The sequence below is a fragment of the Anser brachyrhynchus genome (genome assembly GCF_964034855.1).
Source record: "Anser brachyrhynchus genome assembly, chromosome: 2".
Taxonomy (NCBI): Eukaryota; Metazoa; Chordata; class Aves; order Anseriformes; family Anatidae; genus Anser; species Anser brachyrhynchus.
The window spans coordinates 159,472,031-159,493,946 of record NC_137695.1 but is presented as its reverse complement, the minus strand read 5'-3'; the positions used below and the strand labels follow the sequence as shown (position 1 = coordinate 159,493,946).

At 42.2% G+C, this 21,916-nt stretch overlaps 1 long non-coding RNA gene across 1 annotated transcript in view; it reads right to left on the bottom strand.

Annotated features, from left to right (window-relative positions):
• Positions 1-1,570: 1,570 nt before the first annotated feature.
• The window catches only part of LOC308190247, a 52,693-nt gene continuing 32,347 nt past the window's right edge, over positions 1,571-21,916 (bottom strand). Inside the window, exon 6 of the long non-coding RNA XR_013947029.1 lies at positions 1,571-2,596. This is a non-coding gene — a long non-coding RNA (uncharacterized lncRNA). The remainder of the gene's footprint in view (positions 2,597-21,916) is intronic.

Sequence of the window (21,916 nt, the reverse complement as noted above, 5' to 3'; positions counted from 1 at the left end):
TCTACTTATAAACTGACTTCAAATTAAAAAACAAACAAACAAACAAACAAAAAAGAGAAAGGTAAGAAAACTCAAAGACAATGGAATTAATTTTTTCAAGACTCAGAGGCATGTGGTGTTTGCTTTTTTCAGCTCCAGTTTGATCCATTAAGTCATTAGGAGGATTTCTCTTCTGACTTCAACTCACTCCGTTTTGTGCAGTCCTGATCTGACTACTGAATTTACAAGGCCTCCATTATTTCACTCACTGCAAATAATACACTCTGTGTGCTTCTATGTTTTACTCTTCAGTGAGGCAGGATTTTCTGAACATCATAGGAAGAGTGGGAATCCCTTCCTTAACCAAAATGAGGTCCTTTTCCCAACAGGGCTGAGGAACAATTCCTCTTTGCAACCAGAATTACAGAGCCTAGGACACCCACACACGAAGGTTTAGAAAAACATTCAATGGAGGGTTCAAACTACTTCCAGCTTTGACACCAGCACAAACCAAACTTAAGATTGTTACCTTATGTCTGAGCTCAACTTGGGCAGTGATATCAGTGCAATCCTTCAAGTGGTCTGTGTTGATGTTCACTTATACCCTGCCCAGGATTTCAGGGTCCATTTAAGATCATCTCAAACCAGAAACAGAGGGAGAAAGAATGATGGGAACTGCTGAGAGGCTCTGGGTGGTGAGACTGCACACATTGTGCTGTGGAGGGAGATGTAGACTAAGGTTGCTAAGAAAGATTGTGGTTGGGATTTTCACATCCCACCTTCTTAGGATCTCATCGATGCCCTACACACCTCATGTACTCAACTCCCTCCAGGTATTCCCACTACCCATATTGTGGCTAAGGAGAATATGACAATTGTTGCATAAGAGAGACCTCAATGGAGTCAGGCACAGTAAATACCAAAAAAGCCACCTTTTTCACCTTCGTTATTCAGGTACCCATTTCTTGCCTGGAAATCTGATAAGATCTGAGTTCACCCCAAGGACTGCCCTGTGTCTAGGCAGTTTTGGGGGCTAACATGGTTAGAACACCAGTATAACAGTGGCCAGCAACACCCAAAGGGCTTGAAGACCTTTCGCACATTCAGGCACATTCATTTGACTTGGTAGCTGGCGAGCATTACCTACATAATAAGCTTCTTCCCAACCACAGAGATAAAGGGTAACTTCAACACAAGCCTGGAGGAAGATCTGACCCCTATGTGATGTCACGGGATGACCTGTGACTACCCATGCAGACATCATCATGGTGGGTAGAACTTGGTAGGCCTCAAGGCCTCATGTACATCCAGTTTGTTTATGTGCTCTACAACATGGTTCTTCTCCAAGAACAGATCCATATCCAAGCCATTTAGGCACTGAATGACTTCTCCAGACAGTGAATGACCAATAGCTGTGTTTTCACAATCTACACGCCTGTCAGCACTAGTACTAGTACTAATACTAGTGCCACTGAGGACACCTGGGGTATGGTCTCTTTCTGGTTTTCCCTGGGGAGGCAGATGTATACAGTGGAGGGAGAGATTTATGAAATGATGAAGAGTGAAGGAGGGTAAAGGCAGAAAGAAAAAATTGGCTGCAGATACCTTTTATTCACATACGCCCCCCATTGAGATACCATTTGCTTTGCACACATCCACCATGTAAATCCTTCTCATTTTATAGGTAGGGAAACTGAGGTATGGAGAGGAATATTTGTCAGTGTAAGAAGCAGACAGCAGCGTAGGGTTTCCCAGGATAGTATCTCCATTACTACTCTGTGCTTTTGCTTCTCAGGTGTCATTTTCCTCCACAATCACTCTCACTTGTTTCTAATGGCCAAGGTTCATAAATCTCCTTGGAATCAAGTAAAAACTGGGCCCTAAATTACCCTGTTCCGAAGTCTTTCACCTCTGAGGTGTCCTCTACACAGAGACTTGCAGAAAAGCAAATCCAAACGGAGTCAAGGCATTGAGTACGAAATTGCTTGGAAGACTTTAAGCCCTGTAGCTTCAATCTTGTTCAGAATTAAGGTGACTAATGCAGTGTGGCTTACTTCCTTTTGGCTTGATCAGACAGGCAGGTCTAGAGGTGAATTAAGCCTGGCTAAATTAACATCTCTTTTGATCCCTCTTAGGTTTGTCCAGAGCAAGCATTTAGGCCAGCTTATGCTACCTGCCATAGAAGTTAAAACCATTAGCTTTTCTGCATATCTCTGTACAGGCAAATGCTGCAGTGGGTATGGTACTTCTCTGCCTTTCAGACCCATGAGGAGGGCATGGTTTCTGAGGCTGGTCACATCCAATAGTCCTGTTCAGGCTGGTGGCCACTATGGCCACTACAGGCAGCTGCCTCCAGCTTCGTGCCCTGGGTTGGGGGCCTCGGTCTCTGGCAGTGGCATTCAAACTGCTGAAGAAAACAGTGTCACTCCATCCAGAAGTGATGAGGTGCCACAGCAGACTGTGAGCAGACATCCCTAAGCCATCTTGGAATGGAAAAATACAAAATGAAAGCACTTAAACTCCATCTGTGGGAGCCCCCATAACAGTTTCCTTCTTGCATAGATGGCTTCTTCCAGATTCTCTATCAAAGACAATGCTGAAGGGACTGGAGGAAAATCTGCAAGGAAAAAAATGGAGAAATAGGCATCCAAGCTCAGCTAAAACCTACCAAACTCTTCTTCCTGGTATGATGCACACTGTTCTGGGAACCCCACTGCAATGAGTTCTCTTCATCTTTCCCACCAACAGACAGACCCATGGTTGCCTTTCCATGACAAGAACACCCAAATCTTCACAGGTTCTGCTTTGCACAGAGCATCCAGAGCATCACAGTCATTACAAATGCCGTACAGACTCAACCTTTGATCAGCAAGCTCGCACAGACTGATGCAATTTTATATGATGTATGTACAACCCAGGCATCTGGAATAGTAGACAGCTGTCATAAAAATCCAGCAAAACTTGATTCCTGTAGGCCTTTTATATAAAACAACAGATTTGAACAGCTGGTAAATGTCATCTTGTAGAATATGTCACATATAATTTTTCAAGATAATGCCTACTTTTTTTTTTTCTTCAAGAAATTTTCACTACTTTTTGTTGTTTTTACCTTATATCAAACTAGACAAAAAGAGTGTGCCCTTTCAACACCCTAATAGATGTGCCCTCCTGGCCATGCTAGATGACCTAAGAGGAGACCACCAAGGGTCTCTGCAAGAACACTCTGGCATAGCAGTTTTACCTGGAACCACCCAAAAAGATGTGGATAATTGTCATCTGTATCAGCAGAAATCACTGTCTGGCAGCCCTTCTAGCATGAGAGCAGAGCTGTGCTTGCTGAAAACATGCAGTGTGAAACAGGGACTGCAAGCAACAAAAACAAATAGGAATAGTCTTCCTGGTAATTTTTTCCTCCCATTTTACCTACCCACCTCACCCAGAGATGTCTCTTCAGAGACTGGACCTACTTTGTGTTTAATGTCCAAAACCAGCATCACACTGGGGTAAGGAGACCAGAAGCCAGGCTCATTGACCATCCAGGAAAAAAGTGGTTTCACCCAAAGGGCCCAGTTAATCCCAGACCCTGCAATATATTCAGGGTACAGAAAAAACATCACCTTGTCTGGCCCTTTGCACACTGTCATGGCTTTGGGAGCTCACTGCTTTTGGGGAAGAGCCTTCCAAAATGACCCACAACTCATGAAGTCATTGCTTAGTCTGTATTTCCTTGCAATTCTGATCATCAGAATCAATCAAGCACTTTTTTTTTTTCTTTTTTTTTTTCTTTCCCTCCTACTCAGCCTTTTCTCTAATATTCAGAGTGCAAACTAGCCACTTGCCTGTAGTTTTACCTGGCTGCTGAAATCAAGATTCAATCACAGGCTCCAAATCTGTTAAGACAGAACATTTTCCATTGCAGGAAAGAAGCTTAAAAATGATAATAATAACAACACTTTTAACAATAGTAAAATAAGGGAACCCTGAAAAGCTCAGCCCCCTGCCACAAGGGACTCATAAAGATTCAGGTCTTGTTTCTATGACGCTGAGGCTCTACCTCTCAGAAGGTACACGGTGTCAATCAGGATTTTTGCTACTGGAAGCAGGGGCCCAAGTCTCTATGGAAACGAGACGGAGGTGCCGCTGCCTATGGAGAGGCGTTCTGCATAGATTCCCATCCTGACAGTTTACATTTGCTCAAGATATTAATACCACCATAGTTCTAGAAAAGACAAAAAATATTTTAACTTCCCAGGACTGCAGCCCCTTGCTGCTGTTGTCCTGGCTCCCTTCTTCTCTCCCCTTTAACCTCATTCAAGGATCCCCTTTGATGGGTTCTATTTATTTATACCGATGTTATAAATGACTAAATAAGTGACTCAGGTGGAAAATCAATTTAATGAGTTTCCCTCCATAGAGGATGTCAGAATATAATAGGGATTTGCAGCTTCCCAGGATGGATTTACAAATGAAGGTACAAGCAGGGAGAATAGAGCCCCCCACAGCAGCATACATATTTGTGGGGGACATGATAAAGATTTCTACCCACTACAAGGAACATCATACCATGACTGCATCTAACCCTGACTCCTCTGAAACTAAGCCCCATATTTGCCTGTTAGGAAAGTTATCTCAAGATCCTCCAGCACCTCATCTTGTGCATCCCCCAGAAGAGCATCCCTGTCACAGCTCCTTCACTGCTGCTTTGTTTTTCTTGCCATCAACCAGACAGAAAACAAAGTGATCAGAGCTGGGCCATGGGTGGGTGGTTTCCCTTTCTCTTCTGTTGTTCAATTACTTGTTCTTGGGCTGAGGAAGGTGAAAAACTGGTGAGTTATTCATCATCCTGTCTGGATCTGAGGAGCTGAAGGGACTACGGCAAGTAGTTCAGGAGTTGTTCTGTCCCTGCCATTGTGGAGTCTGGGATCTGCAATGAAGGTTGGCTGTGCACAGGGTTGAAAGATTGGAGATATATATTCAAATTATACAGCTCCCATACAGTACAGCAGTAAATATGAGGAGGGTGACAATGGAACGCCAAGTGGAGACAGTAAGGGTCCAAGCACCAGACACAAGCTTACTAGATATAAAAAGCAGAGTGATATGGCTGTGACAACCATTCAGTGAAGGTAGAGGGGACTGTCCCCTAGGAACCTTAGCTCTGGTCATCACAGGCTCAGTAAGTCCCTGCCTGAACTGCCTGCAAGTCACGCAGGAGCTGCCAAGTCATGGGGTAGTGGTTTAATGAGTGTGTCGAGAACGGTTTTGGTTCTGACTCCTGCTGCTGCCTGGAAAACACTGGGACCACACATGGCCCATCTCCTGCTAAAACCTGGCAAAGGCTTTCCATAGCTCATCCCATGCTATGAGAAGTAGCTGCCTACTTATTTGTTGTGTTATCTCTTGCAAGAGAAATTAGTGCCTGATATTTTCCCCTAAAACATTCAGTGGCATTACTGAGGGAGTCTGGGGACCTGCCTGGGGGATCACAGAGCCACAAAGAGCTGCAGGATCATACCATCCACCTGCTTCAGGACAATATTATTGATTGCCATGTTGAAAGTCGCAGATCATGTTCTACATTTTTAAAGCTCTTTTACTAGCGGATACCTCACGCTTTCTCCAAGCAACAGTCACCACGGGACTGTAGCTTGCTGCCAGAATATCTGGCCGCATCAGCTCTGACTTTGGACAGTACTTGACCATACCCTGCAAGTATATCCCTCTGTTGCAATGGCTAATGTCCCTCTAGAGATAAAAATGGACCTCAGAGAGGATGCTTTTACCTTTCTACGGCTAAATTTCACTGAGAGTATTGTAACATTGCAGAGGAACTCCACTGATGAAACTTCCCTAGCTTCCAGCTGCATCTGCTCTCTGCATAATTCAAGAATATTTTTCTTTCCATACCTTTTTGGGAGTTTTTTTCCAAACACCAAAGCTGGGTTTTCTCTGAACAATGCAGCTGGAAGACATCTGTTCGGGATGAGCTCAAATGTTCACTAGGGAATTATCCATACCGCAGGACACTCAAAATAAGATAGAGGCCAACTCATCCCTCAGGCAGGACACTGCTGGGAGTGCAAGGGACATGAATGGGTTGAAGAGCTAATCAGATCTGAGTGCTTCCATGGCTGCTGTTGCTATGAGACTGCTTCCTTGGCATCTGCAAGATGAGTACTCCCCTACCATTAACTTCTTTAGAAATTAGGCTCTCAGGTACTAAGTAATGAGAAAGGAAGACAGAGCCAGATTTTAAGAAGGAAAATACCCATATAGACTCAAACAAGCCTGAAGATCTTTTCACTTGCTGGTGATTAAGTGGTGTTTTCCACACAGGTGCTGTTGTCATGTGATGGAGTCTCTGAGTCAAGAAACTGTGAAAACGATGAAGAGAGGTGCTGAACCACCCTCTGCCTTTCTTCTTCATGCAATAAATACATAGGTCAGTAGCTGAGCTAATTGCATCCTGGTGGAGCCCGTGACTTTCTCACTCTTCCCTGCTCTTCTCAGCCCTGATCTACACTGGGGCTAAAGAAGATGAAAGGTAGCTGCACATTCACCTTCTGCTCCAGTGGACTTCAGGGCCATAGAAACATCAATAAAAAGATTCACACTCTGTGAAACAAGCTTTGCCCAAGGCTCTGCTTCTTCAGACCCCTATAGAAGAGGTGATAACACATGTGCTATAGGTATTGGATGGACTATACCCACTCATGACTCAGTAGAGATTAGTATAGGTATGGCTGTGTCAACTATAGGAGATGAATCAACATTATTATAAAGAAATTACCTAACAGTACAGACCTGGAACTGCGTCTCCAGGGGCTTTCAGACCTTAAAGAACCTATTTTTGTAAGGCATTTTCCCAAAATTTAATTAAAGGTCTAATGGAAATAAATGAGTTTGGAAACTTGAATATTTTTTTTTTAAATGGTTTGTCATGGCAAACGCTAATAGTATCAGCAGTATCTGAGAACATGGCATGCGAGGACCTTCTTTGAGCAACCTGGTCTAGTGGAACATGTCCTTGCCTATGTCGGGGGGGTGGACCTAGATGATCTTTAAGATCCCTTCCAACGCAAACCATTTTATGAGTCTATGATTTTATGACCTAGAACAGACACCAATTCTGGGACTCAGTAAGATTCTAGGAAGGAAGCAGTCCTCAGTGATCTCAAAAAATGTCATTGCAGTCATTTGGAGACTGTTTCTGCAAGGGCCTTTAAGCAGAATTCATCTTGTGACCAATCTACTTTCAGCTCCCAACCCAAGACTGTGTGAGGCAAACCCTCTGGGTAACCTAAAACCAGGACTGGGGGAATGACCCCATCTTGCACAGAGGGTGGGAATAGAGGTAAACTATCATCCTCTCCAGCCTGCAGATTACTCCTCCCTCTCCACTTTCTGGATGCAATGTGTAGTAAGGGTCCTGGACCTGAAGTCCATTGGGTTACCTGCTCTACTGCTGTTATTAGTCTCCAAGCTAAATCAAGAATCTCCTACAAAAGCATCTCTCTTGGTTACTGTTTTATTTCCCATATTTTTTTTCCCCACTTACCTGCAGTGACTTGCTGAGCATTTTAAAACTTCTCTCACAAATGAGTCCAAAACCGCACTTGGAAGACGATGTTTTGGACCCTCTAATGTCTGCATTTTCATTTCTTTGTCTTTGGATTTCTTCAAGAGAAAACAATTCATTGTTCTACAGCCTCAGCCTGCCTGTTTTCCCAGTTTTAATCAAACACATCTATTCTTTCACCTCTGATTTTCAGCAACAGTGGCCTAATTTGGATTTTGCCCTTGTTCTGTAATGACATAGTAAAAGCACTCTCCTATTATTCATCTGTTTCTGTCCCCTATCATTAATGCTGTCATAATGACTCAGTTCTGGACAAGGATTTTTCTCTGAAAACCCCAGGTTCCACCCCCTATCCCTGAACTGCTGAGCTGCCTGTTTCTCCTGATGTGAGATTCTCCTTTTTGACCTGCTAATCACACTCCTTTCCTGGCATGGATCCACTGGGATGATTCCTGAGCTGACTTTCCATATGCTGGTTTTCCTGAGAATTTGTCTTGACTGAATTTGTTTTGATTGCCCATGGCTAATTAGGTCAACCCCTCCTGAATGCAATTTCACAGCAGTGCACCTTCGCCCTATGCAGGACACTAGGATGTGTTTATCTCCACAGATGCATACACCTTAATCAGCATAGGTGGGGAGAGGGTACCAGACAACACCTCCCTGCAGCTGAGGTCTTTAATATGTTGGCCACAAGCACCTGGTGAAAGGGAGATCTGCATATAGGTTTTAGATAGAGGTTGCAACAGTCTCAGCTGTAGCAAAGGCATAAGGTGAGTAGGCCAACGGGTATTGGGTGGCTCCACAAAGCTACACTCAGAAGCTCCTGGTGGTTTGTTTCCTCTCAGGGTTGAATATTTAAATTATTCAGTAGGCCCCATGCCAGTTTAGGTCTGCTGGTAGTGAAGGGACATAAAGCCAATACCTGTTGGGCTGACAGTTAAGAGATACTTGAACAACTGTATCTAGCCAGAAGACCATTGATTTCTCTCCCCTCTGCCTACATGGAGAGTAACAGACAATAACAGTTCAAGAACCCATAAAGAAGAGGATGATATTTCTTGAAAAGTTAACAACCTAATGTAAAATTAGTCATCTACATTTCCTCATTGAACTACAGAGGGAGAAAAGCATCTCTGAAGGACTTTTTCTCCCATCTCATGGTACTGCCTAAGGACTTTTGAAAGGCATCAGCTAAATTCAGCACCTAAACTTGGATGACAGAACTCCCATTCCTAGAGTTGTTTCCTGTTCAAACTCCTCTTGCTTTTTCTCCTACCTTCAGCTATTCAGACTGTAAGTTTCTGCATGTATATATATAGAGATTCATATGCAGCACCTCCAATATATATATTCTTATATAAATATATATATATACACACATAAATACATGATATTGGTTGGTAGGAGAGTTCTATTTTTGGTAGGCCTCCACGTATATCTCTAATACATATAATGATACCTTGCATTTTTATAGCTTTCATGACTTCATGTGCTTTCAATAGGAACAGAGCCTTGCTAGAAGCTCTTTAGTCTTTAGCTCAACTAGTGAAGACATCACAATTCAAGCAAACAAGTTATATGTGCCATGTGGACAGGAGAGAGTCCAAGATGTTTCACCATGCATACTTAATATCCAGACCTGGCTATAAGGGACTATGAAATGGAAGTTAATTGCAAGCATCTCACCCTCAATCTGTAGAAGGCCCCATATGAATAGAAGTGTTCCTTGCCAGTTAAAACCAATACAGTCATGGCTGCAGCATAACAAACACATAGTTTAATCAGGGACTAAAAATTTCCTGGGATATTCTGAAACTCTCCTCCACATCCCTTTAAAACAGCCCAGCCCAGCTCTCCTGCTTGGACTTTTGCAGGCTACTAATAAAACCTTCCTGAATAGCATTGCAGGCTGCAGGCTTCCCATTTTGTCTCTGAGGCATTCTTTGCTGCAGGGGGCTTTTATTTGTCTGTTCCTTTGAAGCTCACCGTCTGCTGCCTGTTCCCATCTCGCTCTGCTCTCTCCGCCTGACATATGTGAAGCTTGAATACTTTCCCTCACAGATACTGCCTGCTTACTGCAGTCTTTAAAAATAATCAAGCCAGGCAATAGTCATGATTAATGGCCTCATGCAAAGACAGAGCATCAGTCAGTAATCTATTACCCAACTTGTCTGTGGTACTCAGTACTCTGGCTGAACCCCCCTTACAATTTTCCTGCCTTTTTTTTGTGTGTGTGCCTGCTGCCTTTTTTTGCTTTTCTTCCTCATATGGATCCAGCAGTCCATCAATACACCCTGAAACTCTTCCCTCCCTCCCCCTGGGACAGATGGAGCTTATCAAAATGATAAAGGAGAAAACAGACAACATTAATTCAGCTGTGTTAATGAAAAAAAAACATTTCTAGATTTAATTGCATATGTGCATGTGGAACAGGGTAAGCAGGAGAGGAAAGGGACACAGGGAAGACCAGGATGCCCCTTCTTAGAGGAGGAAAAGAGGTTCTTACTCCAGTCCTAGAAACCATAATTGCTGTCCCTCTTCCCTTCAGGGCTGTTCATCAAAAAGAATAAATCTCAGAGAAGCCAGAACCAAGCAGGGAGAGCACCATGGATGTCCACAAGTTGGGCAAGCCCTAACAAAAAACTTCAGAGCAGCAATATCGGATGATAAACAACTTCATCTGACAGATTTGGACATGACTGGGCCCAGGGCCAGGCCTAGCATTTCTTGCTTGTCTCCTGATTTTGTCAGGCCTTCAGCTGGGCAGCAGAAAGAGCAGTCCAGGAAGAAAAGGAACTCCTCCTAGCTGCAGAGGGAACAGACAAATCTCCTCTGAGCACGAGGATGCTTATGGATGACTGCAGCAGGAGCTGAGCTGAGTTCTTCAGGGGGTCCTCTCTTTTGCCAGCCCTGCTGCAGCGTTGCTCTGGGACCTTTGGCAAACCATTTAATTTCCCAGGTCTGCGTTTCCTGCCTCATCTCTTCTATTCAGATGGCTCCGTAGGGCAGAAAGGATTTTTTAATTGCAAATCCCCCAATCCAGGAGAGCCCTGATTTTGTGTTGAGGTTTGGGAAGGCCCTGCAATAGCAGCAATAACATCCCGGTCTGTAAGGAGAAGGACAATCGCAGACAGCACAGATGGCTGAATTGTATCATAGCAAAATCTGAGGAAAAGCCCTGGCTGTAAAAAGCAACAAAAAGAAGTAGGTTTGCTGTCCTTGAGTATGACCCAGAATCATTCAACTTCGCACCACAAGCTGGCTTTTTTGTGCAGCTTTATCCACTAGTATCTAGTTCAAAGGAATAATTGCTGACCTGGGGCTTGTAAGGGAAAGCCCTGGGTCCTTGGCTGAGCGTGTATTAGTTCTGGTGCTTCTCACCTACAAAGTGTGCTGGAATGAAAAGGCGAAAAGGAGGAGAGGGGGAGAAAACAAACAAAAAAAAAAAGACTTAGACTTTATTAGAGATGCTTACGGAGGTTACCCAGAAACAGCAAAATGGCTTTCCAGTGAGTAAACAGGCTAGCAGAAACTGGAGCTCAGTGCACAAGACTTAAAGATCTCCTGTAGTTTTTAAGGTGATTTTCGAGAAGAGGAGAAAACAGTTAAGAAAAATTCCTTATTTTATCTCTCCTTCCCACTCATACCCTCCAGAGAAAAATAAAATTGCAACGTAAATACATACCAGTGACTTGCTGTCTCTGATTCTGACTGCAGATCTGGATTAACACAGAAAACATTTATCTATATATAGATATATACGTAGTTATATAGATATTTTGCTTTGTTCATCCAAGGTAGCCAGGCTCAGATGGCTATTAGAATGGTTAATAAAACACTAAGGAGATGTTTTGCAAAAGGTTTTTCTATCTAATGGGTAAGCAAAAAGAAGGGCACCAAAGCTCTGTAATTAAGCAGTAGCCAGGAGGTACAAATTCATTTGTTGTTAGTCAGAATATTCTTTTTGTCTGAATCTTAAATCAAAAATGAGTCTAGCTGTTATTGTTTCTCCTTTCATTTTCTGAGTTTTACACAACATTGGATATGCATTCACTTTCAGCTCCTTTTAGGAAGATCTTCCACAGTGCATAGTAAAAAGGCACTTCAAGTTAAATAACAGTATTTGAAGTAAGTTGATATTCACATTTAAGCAAATAAATCTTTTTTTTTTTTTTTAAATAATTGTTGTATAAAAATGTGTTTAAGAGTGAAGTTTGTATTAAAAAAAAAAAAATGTGAGTATATGGTCCTGGGATATCCAGCATGTGGTTTTCGTGAAGAGGAAGCACAGTCAACATGTAAGTGCACTGATGAGATAAATGTGAACAGGAATAGTACACTATGTTCCAGGCTCGATATAGACATTCTCAAGGAAACAACAAAAAAATACATGTAGTGCTAATAATTTGTATGTCAGTACCCAACACACACTTCCAGCTGGCATCTTATGCATATGGAAAGATAAGGTCTGTTTGGTAAAAGGAAAATCAGTACAGCAAATTATTATTATTGCAGCCTTCATAAATTTGTCAGGTCTCAGAAGAAAACAAAAATAACAGTGTGCACTCTATTTCCAGCCTGAATTTTAGATTTCCCCTCCTAAAAAATTGGTTGTTTTTGTCTGCCACATAATATTCTATCACTTTATGCCTATGGTAACTAGTAAACTTTCTCAAAGGTTAATTTTGTTTACAGGTTAACTATAAAAATGGATTTCATTTTAGGTTATGTGATGTTATCTCACTGTAAACAGCTCTTCACATAAGAATTTTTACCCCATGTTGAGGAATTAATGGGATCTGAGCTGGACATTACATAGGAGAGTCCCTTCCTTGCAAAAAAAATATTTTGTATTGAGTGGGGATTCAACTTATTTGTCATCCATAACCTTCTTGACAGGTAGGTGCAGTACAACACAATATCGTAGGTATTTTGAATGGTGTTAGACAACTGAATGAACTGTTTGCTTTCCACAAATTGTAACAGAACATTTAAGTATGAAAATACACAGCCAAAGATCGCCTCAGCTCTAAAATCCAATAAAAGTAAATTTGTCCTCTGTAAGGCTGAATCAGGGTGTTGGTGAAATGTTATAACAAAAGAAGAAACAAAAAGTAGACAATAAAAACGAGAATAAGTGGATTTGACTTTTCTTTAATGAAAGAAGAGGTGGATTTTACTCATCTGCACTAGAGGAGGTCTTGGCAAAGTGCAGGATCATTTTGAAATGGTTCATTCAAAATGTCTTTACAGATCATAGGCTTCATATCTGAACCATTTCTAGGCAGCGTGAAGAGACTGCAAAGCTAGAAAACACTTGCTGACTTCATAACAGCCTCTCCTAACTTTTGCAAACTCTGGCCTGGCCTACTTCATGATACAGGTTATTAAATTCTCCCAACAATTCTTATATCTACCCAACAGAGAGTTCTTCTGTAACAATATATCCTGTGAAATGCTCCCAGCCTTTTCAGAAAGACCTGAGCTGATAGAAAAGGCAGTCTATTCTCATGGTTATTTATCTTAATAACCTACGTCTGTACGGTATTTTTAGTCTGCTTGTATCTATGCTCGGCTTCCAGGTCCTGGATTTAGATCCTAGTTTATGCTACAGAGGAAAGATCTCCAACCCCATTGAGCTATACTAACACCCTCTGTTCCCTACAGAACCCATCTTCTTGTTAGAAGAACAAGTCCAGCCTAGGTATTAAGTATTGCCAATGACCTTTGGCAAGTTATAGTGAAGAATTACTGGGACAAGCTGTTGATTGCAAAGAACATTTAAGTCTCATTGAAAGCGTTTAGCAGGAATTGTACTTCGTTAGAGTGGACTTGGTTTTGTGCCTCCTATTTGTAATGGGGGAACGCCGAAGAGCGAAAAGGGATGTCACTCCCGAGCTGTATCCCTACCACAATAAATGGGATGTGAAGGAGGCTCTTCGAGATGCTTCACGGACCGAGCGCCGTGTGGCTTGACACTCTCTGAACTTTGCTTTTTAATTGCATAATGCGATCGCTGTCAGCCGTGGGCATCCCAGGTGTGCTCAGCTGAAACACAGCTCTTCCCCAGAGCCACTCGCCTCCATAATAGTCCTGCCACCTCTCATTAGCACTTTCCCCATGGTAATCCAAATAGACATCACCATTCCGGTGCAGCCCAGCATGGGTCATTTCCATGAAACAGCAGAATTCATTACGAATGAGCACCAGAGAAATCTGTGGCAGGCAGAAGATAGAGAAGTAAATGGGGAGAGACTTTAGAGCACACCTCATGCATCTATAATACAATTACTTGCCAAAGCGAATGACAGCTTTGATGTGATTTTATTTTGTTATTTTTTTTTCTACAGTAAGTCCCAGAATCTAAGCACAGCACAGCACCTTCTATAGGCTCTGAAATGAAGATGAAAAGGAATTGTGTAACTCACTGGCTGATTTGCAAAGAGGTAGGACTCAGCACTGTGCTTTGACACTTTTCTGGACTTTTCAGACTGAAAGCATATTTTTGAAAAGGGCAGGAAGAGACAGCAAGCCATAGCTGCTTGTGGAGGTGGTAATTCTCTTCCACTTATAACCAACTCAGAGCACATATTGCATGCGATGCTATTAAGAAGTGATAAGGAGAGTGAAAAATTATTTATGTCTATAATCTAAGTTGTCCTGTGGATAATTCTGTGTTCTTTAAACTTACATATTGAAGAGTCTCAAGGAGCTCTCTCCCGCTCCAAGGATCCAAAATTAGCTAGGCTAATCAGGGCAAACCAATAAAAAAGACATGTAAAAAAATTAAAATTCTTCCCCTTTACTTCAATAGGCTCTCATCATCCCACACTATCCTCATACAAAGACTTATCCCCAGTTCTGATTCCCTTGCACTGGAGTAGATACTTTTGTGATTGTTTTGGTACATAATAGGGCTCTGGGCTGCCGTGATGTTAGAGGTGGTAAGCATGTGGCTGGGACAGCGGATTTCTTCTTAGGCAGCAAGCAAGTGCCTGGGGATATTTAAAAATGTTTTTGTGGCCTGGAAAGGGACCTATTTGCCAAGCAGCTCTGAAATGGACTTACCAGAAAGGAACATCCCAGGCAGCTAACATAGCCATTTCTCTTCAAAATGTGCCACTTGAATGCAATAAAAGGGAGCCCCAGCCTTACCAGCAGGGCGAGGGGATTGCCCAAGTGTTAGCAGTGCTTGCTGCCCACGCCAAGCTCTGTCTCAAAGCCCCAGAAGGCGTTTAGCAATTCTCTCTCCCAGCCATCCTGTCCAAGACCAGCATCAATTTGCTAGCCCCAATTTGTGTTTTGGAAAGCTAATGCTCAGAGCTTGTTTTGAGATGCTGGGATAGAAAAGACTTCCTGGGAAGAAGAAAGGCAGTCTTGGAAGAATTTAGTACCTTGGGAACAGGCAGCAAAACAGTCATCTGCCACTTTTTCACTGTATGGCCCACCACAAATGCTGTTGCACACAATTTCACCACTTGTGAAAGGAGCTGAATATGTGATTCATCTCTAATACATGTAAAGAAATGCATTTTAGACATCTACTGCTGAGCCCCCTTCGTAGAGGGAGAAAAACAGGCATGTATAAAACATGATTCATCCCTCGTTATTTAGCTGGCTACTTCAGGACGAGAGGAATTACCCTCTGGAAATGGCTGTTGATTGCAGAGGGAATTCAGGGTGACAATCACAGATGGCTACGTCTGGCTGATGAGTCCCTCCTAAACTGCCTCGTTATGTGTGTACACAGAGCCCAGCGCAATGGGGCCCCAGCCAGAGTGAAGTGCTGCTCCTGTATCCACAGTAATAAAGAGGAGCTGCTGCTGGGTGCAAGCTGTGTGTTTGGCTTCTCCGTGTGGCAGGCTGGTACCTCAATGCCACTGCTGTTCCTGCTTGCCTTCCCCTTGTCTACCCCTAGAGCAGCCCTCACAAAAAGCCTGGGAGAATGTGCAATATGAAGTGCACAGGGAATATGGGCAGGATGTAGAGGTTGCATTGAACATCTTCGTTAGGATTTCACAGAAATTTCATGGGGCAGGTGTGCAGCACCACATGCTCTCTCTGAAGGCTCCTGTCCATGGCAAATATAAGCTGACAGCATGTTCCCAAGTCCAAGGATCTTGTCCAGTGGCAAGAAATAATCACAGACTCATCTAGGTTGGAAAAGACCTTCAAAATCATCAACCGTCAACCTGATGTACTGAGTCCTGTCACTAAACCTCATCCCTCAGAGCCACAAGAAGATGCACTGCTGAGGAGCTAAGTCTGTTAGAAACAGCTGACTCCTTCCTCCCTGGTTTTGGATGATCTGAGGACTTGTTGATGGCTCTGCCCCAAGTTTTTGCTTTGACACAGTGGAGTGCATCTCTCTGTGGGGTCCAGTTTACAGGACCTTGTTGTAAAGAGCAGCCCTGAGCAAACACATGTGCGTGGGCTGTGCTAACAGGTATTGCCAGCTACCACTGTATGAGTGCAACTTCTCCTGCATACGAGATGACGCAGACATTTGTTGCTGGCTTGTTTCAGCCCCATCCTTCCCACGGGGGCTTGCTCCATGAACTAAACAATAACCTCTGTCTTTTGCTTACTCATTCCTTTGAAAGTCCTCATCTGACTACTATTTATTTACAAGCAGCTGTGTTGTTTAACTGCAACACTGCCTTTACCTCTTTATAGAGCTCTAGGGTTTGCTTTGTGGCATGTATTAAAACGTTATTCTCCATGCCAAGTCGTGCCACTTCAGCTTTCCCTCCACTCCCAAGCTGGGGTTCTTCCAGTTGCAATCAGACCCATGTTTGGGCTGGTGGAAATGTGGACTGGGTTTTATTAAATGAGTCTCTCTCAACCTCTTATCGCCGCTCCTGACACACTGCTTATGAATATGCATATGTTCGGTGACTGCTCACAAACTGTAAAGCAGGACTACAGTGCCAGTCAGCAGCTGCTACCAAGCTGGATTCCAGCCTTCATCTATAATTACACCAAGAGAAGGGTTGTGCCAGACCAACCCTCCTTCATAAGTCAGGATGTTTCTGATTTTTCAGTTGTAAAGTAGGGTTTCACTTATTGTCACCAGTGACAATATTTCAGGTTTAATATCACTCCTCTTACAAGGTGCCTGTTCTATCCCATCCATGACAGCAATAATATTCCAAAAATATAAACTGTGCAGCAAGCGACAGGGCAGCTGTCTGCAATGAAATAAAACAATAAGTATGGGGTTGTAGTTCTGCTGGGCCAAATCGATCAGCAATATGCCTGCTATTCCCTACATCCACAAATGATCAGATTTAAAAACAGGTGAAACACAAATTCACTCAGCCTTTCATTTGTTAAAACTGGAGGATTCAAAACAAGGTCTACATCTCAAGTCTAGAGTGCTTCCACAAAATCGTGTCAGTCACTTATTCTAGGTGATAGCACATGGGGAAAGGCGACAGCTACTGCTATTTCTGCTGCCTTGGATGTCAGAGCATAAGGAGCAGCTATCCAGCTAGAATAACTGGGGATTAGCTTTGAGTTCTAGGACTCTAGACCTTGCATTTCTGTACTGAGACCTGAAGAGTTTCAGCTCTTCTGTGCCGCCATATCCTTAACCAAATCATTTGGTTTCTGTATTCCAGCTTGTGCTCTTGTTTGTTTGCTTGTTTGCTATCTGTAAGAAAAGGGACAGAATCTTCCCTTGCTTTTTTTTTTTTTTTTCTCTTACAAATTCTCTGAAAAATTCTGAAGCTATACATCAGGCTTTAAAAAGAAATGAGAAATTTACAAGACTTCAATTGAAATAAAAAATCCAACAAGTCTAAACTTGTGGTTTTCTTTTGCTTTCCTTCCCCAGATAATTGGTTATTACCTCTGGAACCATGATCAGGAGAATTCTGGATTTCCAAGAACCTTCTCTGTCTTCAGAAACTGGAACAACGAACAGCTGACTTTTGATTCAGGTTTCTTTCTCTTGACCTAATCAGAGAATCGACTTAAACAACTTCCTATCAGAAAGGATGTGGGAGAAGCACTTTGGCTTCAATAAATCGGTGCCTTTCAGTGAAACACAGCTTTGACAGCTGCAAAAGCTGTCCAGGAGAACACTGGCAAACTTGAATCCCCTTCTCTGCATTCTACAAAGCCCAGGTTTCCTAACCAAGCCAACTGGGAACATTAAGGACTGGACTCAAATAGTTTCCCATGGGGTGCCTGTCTCTGCTGGCAGAGTAGGGATTCAAGGTCTGGCCTCTCTGTTTAGCAGGCTATCTGACTCATTCCTCAGCCTTAGACTTTAAATGCACTTGTAGGCTCTTGCACATCTATTAGCCATTTGCAGTAAGTAGTCCAAGTATGTTCTTAAATATAAAGTGCTTTAAATCCTGGTGGGAAACATGAGATCAACAAATCTGAATAATAAAGCTCTGTGTGTATTTAGAAGCAGAATTCACAGCATGGATAGAAAAGCCCTCGTCAGACCTGTTCTGATTGGACTGCTTTAGCTAAAAGTCCATTTCAGTTCAGACTGTGGACAATGCTATGCTCATCTATGAGTGATTTATTCTCCTTTACAAATGACTGAGCCGAAACCTTTGGCAATAGACAAGAGTTGGAAATGGCTTATAATGATGAGTGAAATGACTGAGGTAATTTCATGCCTAGTTTGATGACGGGCCATCAGGTGCTCCATGGTGATCACTTCACCATAGTCTAATGGCCAAAATCTGACTGAGCCCTGGTACCCAACTCCGTTTGCGCTATGAGTCAGACCCAGTTAAGAAGTACAATATAACAGCTTAAGCCAAACTTCAAGGTGTTTTGGTTGAGGTGAACATCATAAAATGACATGCCAACTCAGCTGATGGATGGTAACTCAGTAATGCCTTGGATGACATGCCCCTACTATTGATTTTAATGACCAAAAGCATCCTAGAGGATGCTGTATATTATTCCAGGCCACTTCCCTTGATGTCCTGTTTTTTTTTTTTTTTTTTTTTTTTCATTGATCCTTTTTCACTGGAATTCACCTTTGAGGATACATTCCTGGTATCTTCTTGTCAGTTTTGTAGAGAACTATTTAATTTTGCATTGCTAGTAAACAAGCAGAGACAAGACTTTCAGACAATGCTGTCTGCCATCATTTCAGTGTTTCAGCACCACCCTTGATCTCCTTGTCTTTTGCTCCTAAAGATCTGATCTATGTTTCATTTAATATTTAACAAAGATTCACCCAGCGTCATGCTATCTACTGTCAGATGAAAGTCAGCTTGGACCCATGAATCACTCCAGCCTTGCCTTATATTACTTTGCTGTTTCATCTCTCCCTTCCTGCCCTGACAGCTTTCTTTCCACTCCATGCTACAGTGCCATGTCTGAGGCCAGTGAATATTTCATCCCCTCACCTCAGAGCATGTCTGGCTGGACTGTTGTCCTTTTCAACCTTCAAGAGATTTCATGTTGCTCGCTGTTCATTTTATCTTTCTTGTATGTTAGCAGCTGAATTTTGCCAGGCAGAACTAGTTTGTGGTCAAGTGTACTGCTGCCCTGCGCACAGTGGTATTTCACTTTCTGGGTGGGAGCAGGGTCTGTAGGAGAACTTGAAGAAATTTCTCTCTGTTCATTGCTAGAAGGAGGGTAGAGATCAATATACCAATTAGCCTCATTTCAGTATTATCCATGGCACTGGTGTAAGGAACACACTAATCTGTATGTGCCTGGGCCTGAACAGCAAACACCATTCCAGAGCTAAAACCACATTTTTCTAGCCTAAGCTACCAAAACAACAACAACAACAAAAACACATAGTCTTTGGCTTCCTGGAACGTACTGCCTTCTTGGTAAGAGTAACAGTGCTAATCAGTAGATTGCAACAAGAGTTCATATATGCTGCATCATTCACTGTGTAAACATCTGTCCTTAGTCCCTGAAGAGTCAACATAGAGCTAATTTTTGCTAATCTGCTAATATTTGCTTTGTGGTTTATCACTATGAGGTTTATCATCAGGTCTTCCCACCTCCCCCAGTGGCTGGGGTTACCTGGTGTGGCTGTGCAGAGACGTGAGCCTCTGTTCTCGAAGGCTGTCTTTGGCGAAGACAAGGCAAAGTGGCTAATTATCTCAGCTTTTCTGGAATGAGATTTACGTCATCTTTAAAATGTTTACATGGCACTCACAGATACAAGGGCACAGAAGACCCTGCTGCTAACCTCACCCTCACTTCCTTACCCCACTCTCCACTGACAATTAATTTGCAATTAGTCTTAATCCACCCACTCAGCCTCTGATCCTCGTTGGCCCCAACAGTAACATCAGCACATTTCTTTGGTTTAATTTCTCCTACCAGTTTGCATCTTCAAAAAAATAGAGAGGGAAAAAGAGGATTTTCAAAAGTAGGTTGTTCACTCTGTGAGCTGAAGTCTGTTGCTTCAAACATCCAATATTAGTTTAATGATCAATGAAGTACATAATGAAGAGTATGTTCGCTTTTAATGCTTTGAGTTGTTTAAGGCTTTAATCTATCTATCTATCTATCTATCTATCTATCTATTTATTTTTCTTAAGCATAAGTGCAGCAATGGATATAAGAAATACATTGGGAAAGGACATTTGTGTGGTTTATTGTGGGGAGAGTTAATGCTTGAATAAATGTTATAGGATCCCTCTGACATCCATAAAGAGTACAACAGCTCTCCTACCCTAAGCTAGGTCCCCATGACAATGGCTTAAACTGCTCTCTGGTGGTACAACCTTCTTGATGTTGAAGAGATCCTGGATGATTTCTGCAGACCAGAAACAGAATTTAGAGATTAAGGAAGTAATTTACAGTGTCTGGTAGGAAATTAGATTAAACTGATCCCACAAATGTGGAAGTCCTAGCCATGGGTCACGATTAAAGTAAAAATAAATAAATAAATAATAATAATACTATGAGAACGCATAGATATTGCTGTTGGTAACAGTGCAATTATAAGTAAGCAATACTGTCATACACAGAAAATATACTTTCTAGGTTTGCACACCCTAAAGCTATCTAAGAAAAGCACCTAAAGAACCTAAGAAAAGTTCTTCCAGCATAACTTTACCCTTGATGGCTCAGGACAGCTTTTCATCTTCTATAATATCCATTGCCACCTATGAAGAAGGCAGATCACAGCTCAGCCTGCCATGGCAGCACTTTCAGTCCTAAATTTTTGACTTAGCCAGGAGCAATAACAGGAATTCTCTGGGCCTCATCCCCTTGCTGCCATGACAGCCGAGGATGTGTGTTGTCTCACACAACACATAGCAAGAAGATTTTCTTGCCTTAAACTTATGCAATAGCTCTCCCCCTTCTCCCGTTGCCCCCACAGATGATGCAGCTTTTGAAGCATCTCCCAGCCATGGCTTGTGTTCTCCAGTATTTACAGCCCCTTCCAGTCCTTCCAATGTACCCCCAGGGCATTTCTCTTCTCTGGTTATGAAATAACTACTATTGACTCATTTCCAAGAATAATAATCTAAGCCCAGAGGGGTCACTCAGTACCTGGTAGAAAATGTTGTCCAAAACAACAACAAACCATAATTCTAAATACAAATTTAGGTGTCTGCATGCTGGGAAAAGAAGCCAGATCCCACTTGTACCCTTCTCTCTGTTATAGAGCCCTGGGCATTTCTCACACCTCATTGGTATAGGATATAGGGGGGAAATCTCCTCCTCCACAGTTTTATTTATAAAATGGCCACTCTTCTTTCTCACTGACAGGAAGATATTTAGCTGGAAGTAATGGGTGCCTTGGAGATCTGTCTCTGGACTTGCCTTTTCCCATCCTAGTCTTGCCCTTGCTGCAAACTTCCTTCACCCTTCCAACACCTCCTTCTTCTTCTTGGGGATGCACTTGTTTTTCCTTTGTTCCCATGGTGACACCAACAGAGAGCAGGAATGAAGTACATATTTTGCAACCCCCGGCTTTTCCTCAAAAGAATATGAACTATTGAACTTCAGTTCAATGTTGACATCCAGACTTTTTTCTTTTTTTTCTTTATTTTCTTTTTTTTCTTTTCTTTTCTTTTCTTTTCTTTTCTTTTCTTTTCTTTTCTTTTCTTTTCTTTTCTTTTCTTTTCTTTTCTTTTCTTTCTTTTCTTTTCTTTTCTTTTCTTTTCTTTTCTTTTCTTTTCTTTTCTTTTCTTTTCTTTTCTTTTCTTTTCTTTTCTTTTCTTTTCTTTTCTTTTCTTTTCTTTTCTTTTCTTTTCTTTTCTTTTCTTTTCTTTTCTTTTCTTTTCTTTTCTTTTCTTTTCTTTTCTTTTCTTTTCTTTTCTTTTCTTTTCTTTTCTTTTCTTTTCTTTTCTTTTCTTTTCTTTTTTCTCTTCTCTTCTCTTCTCTTCTCTTCTCTTCTCT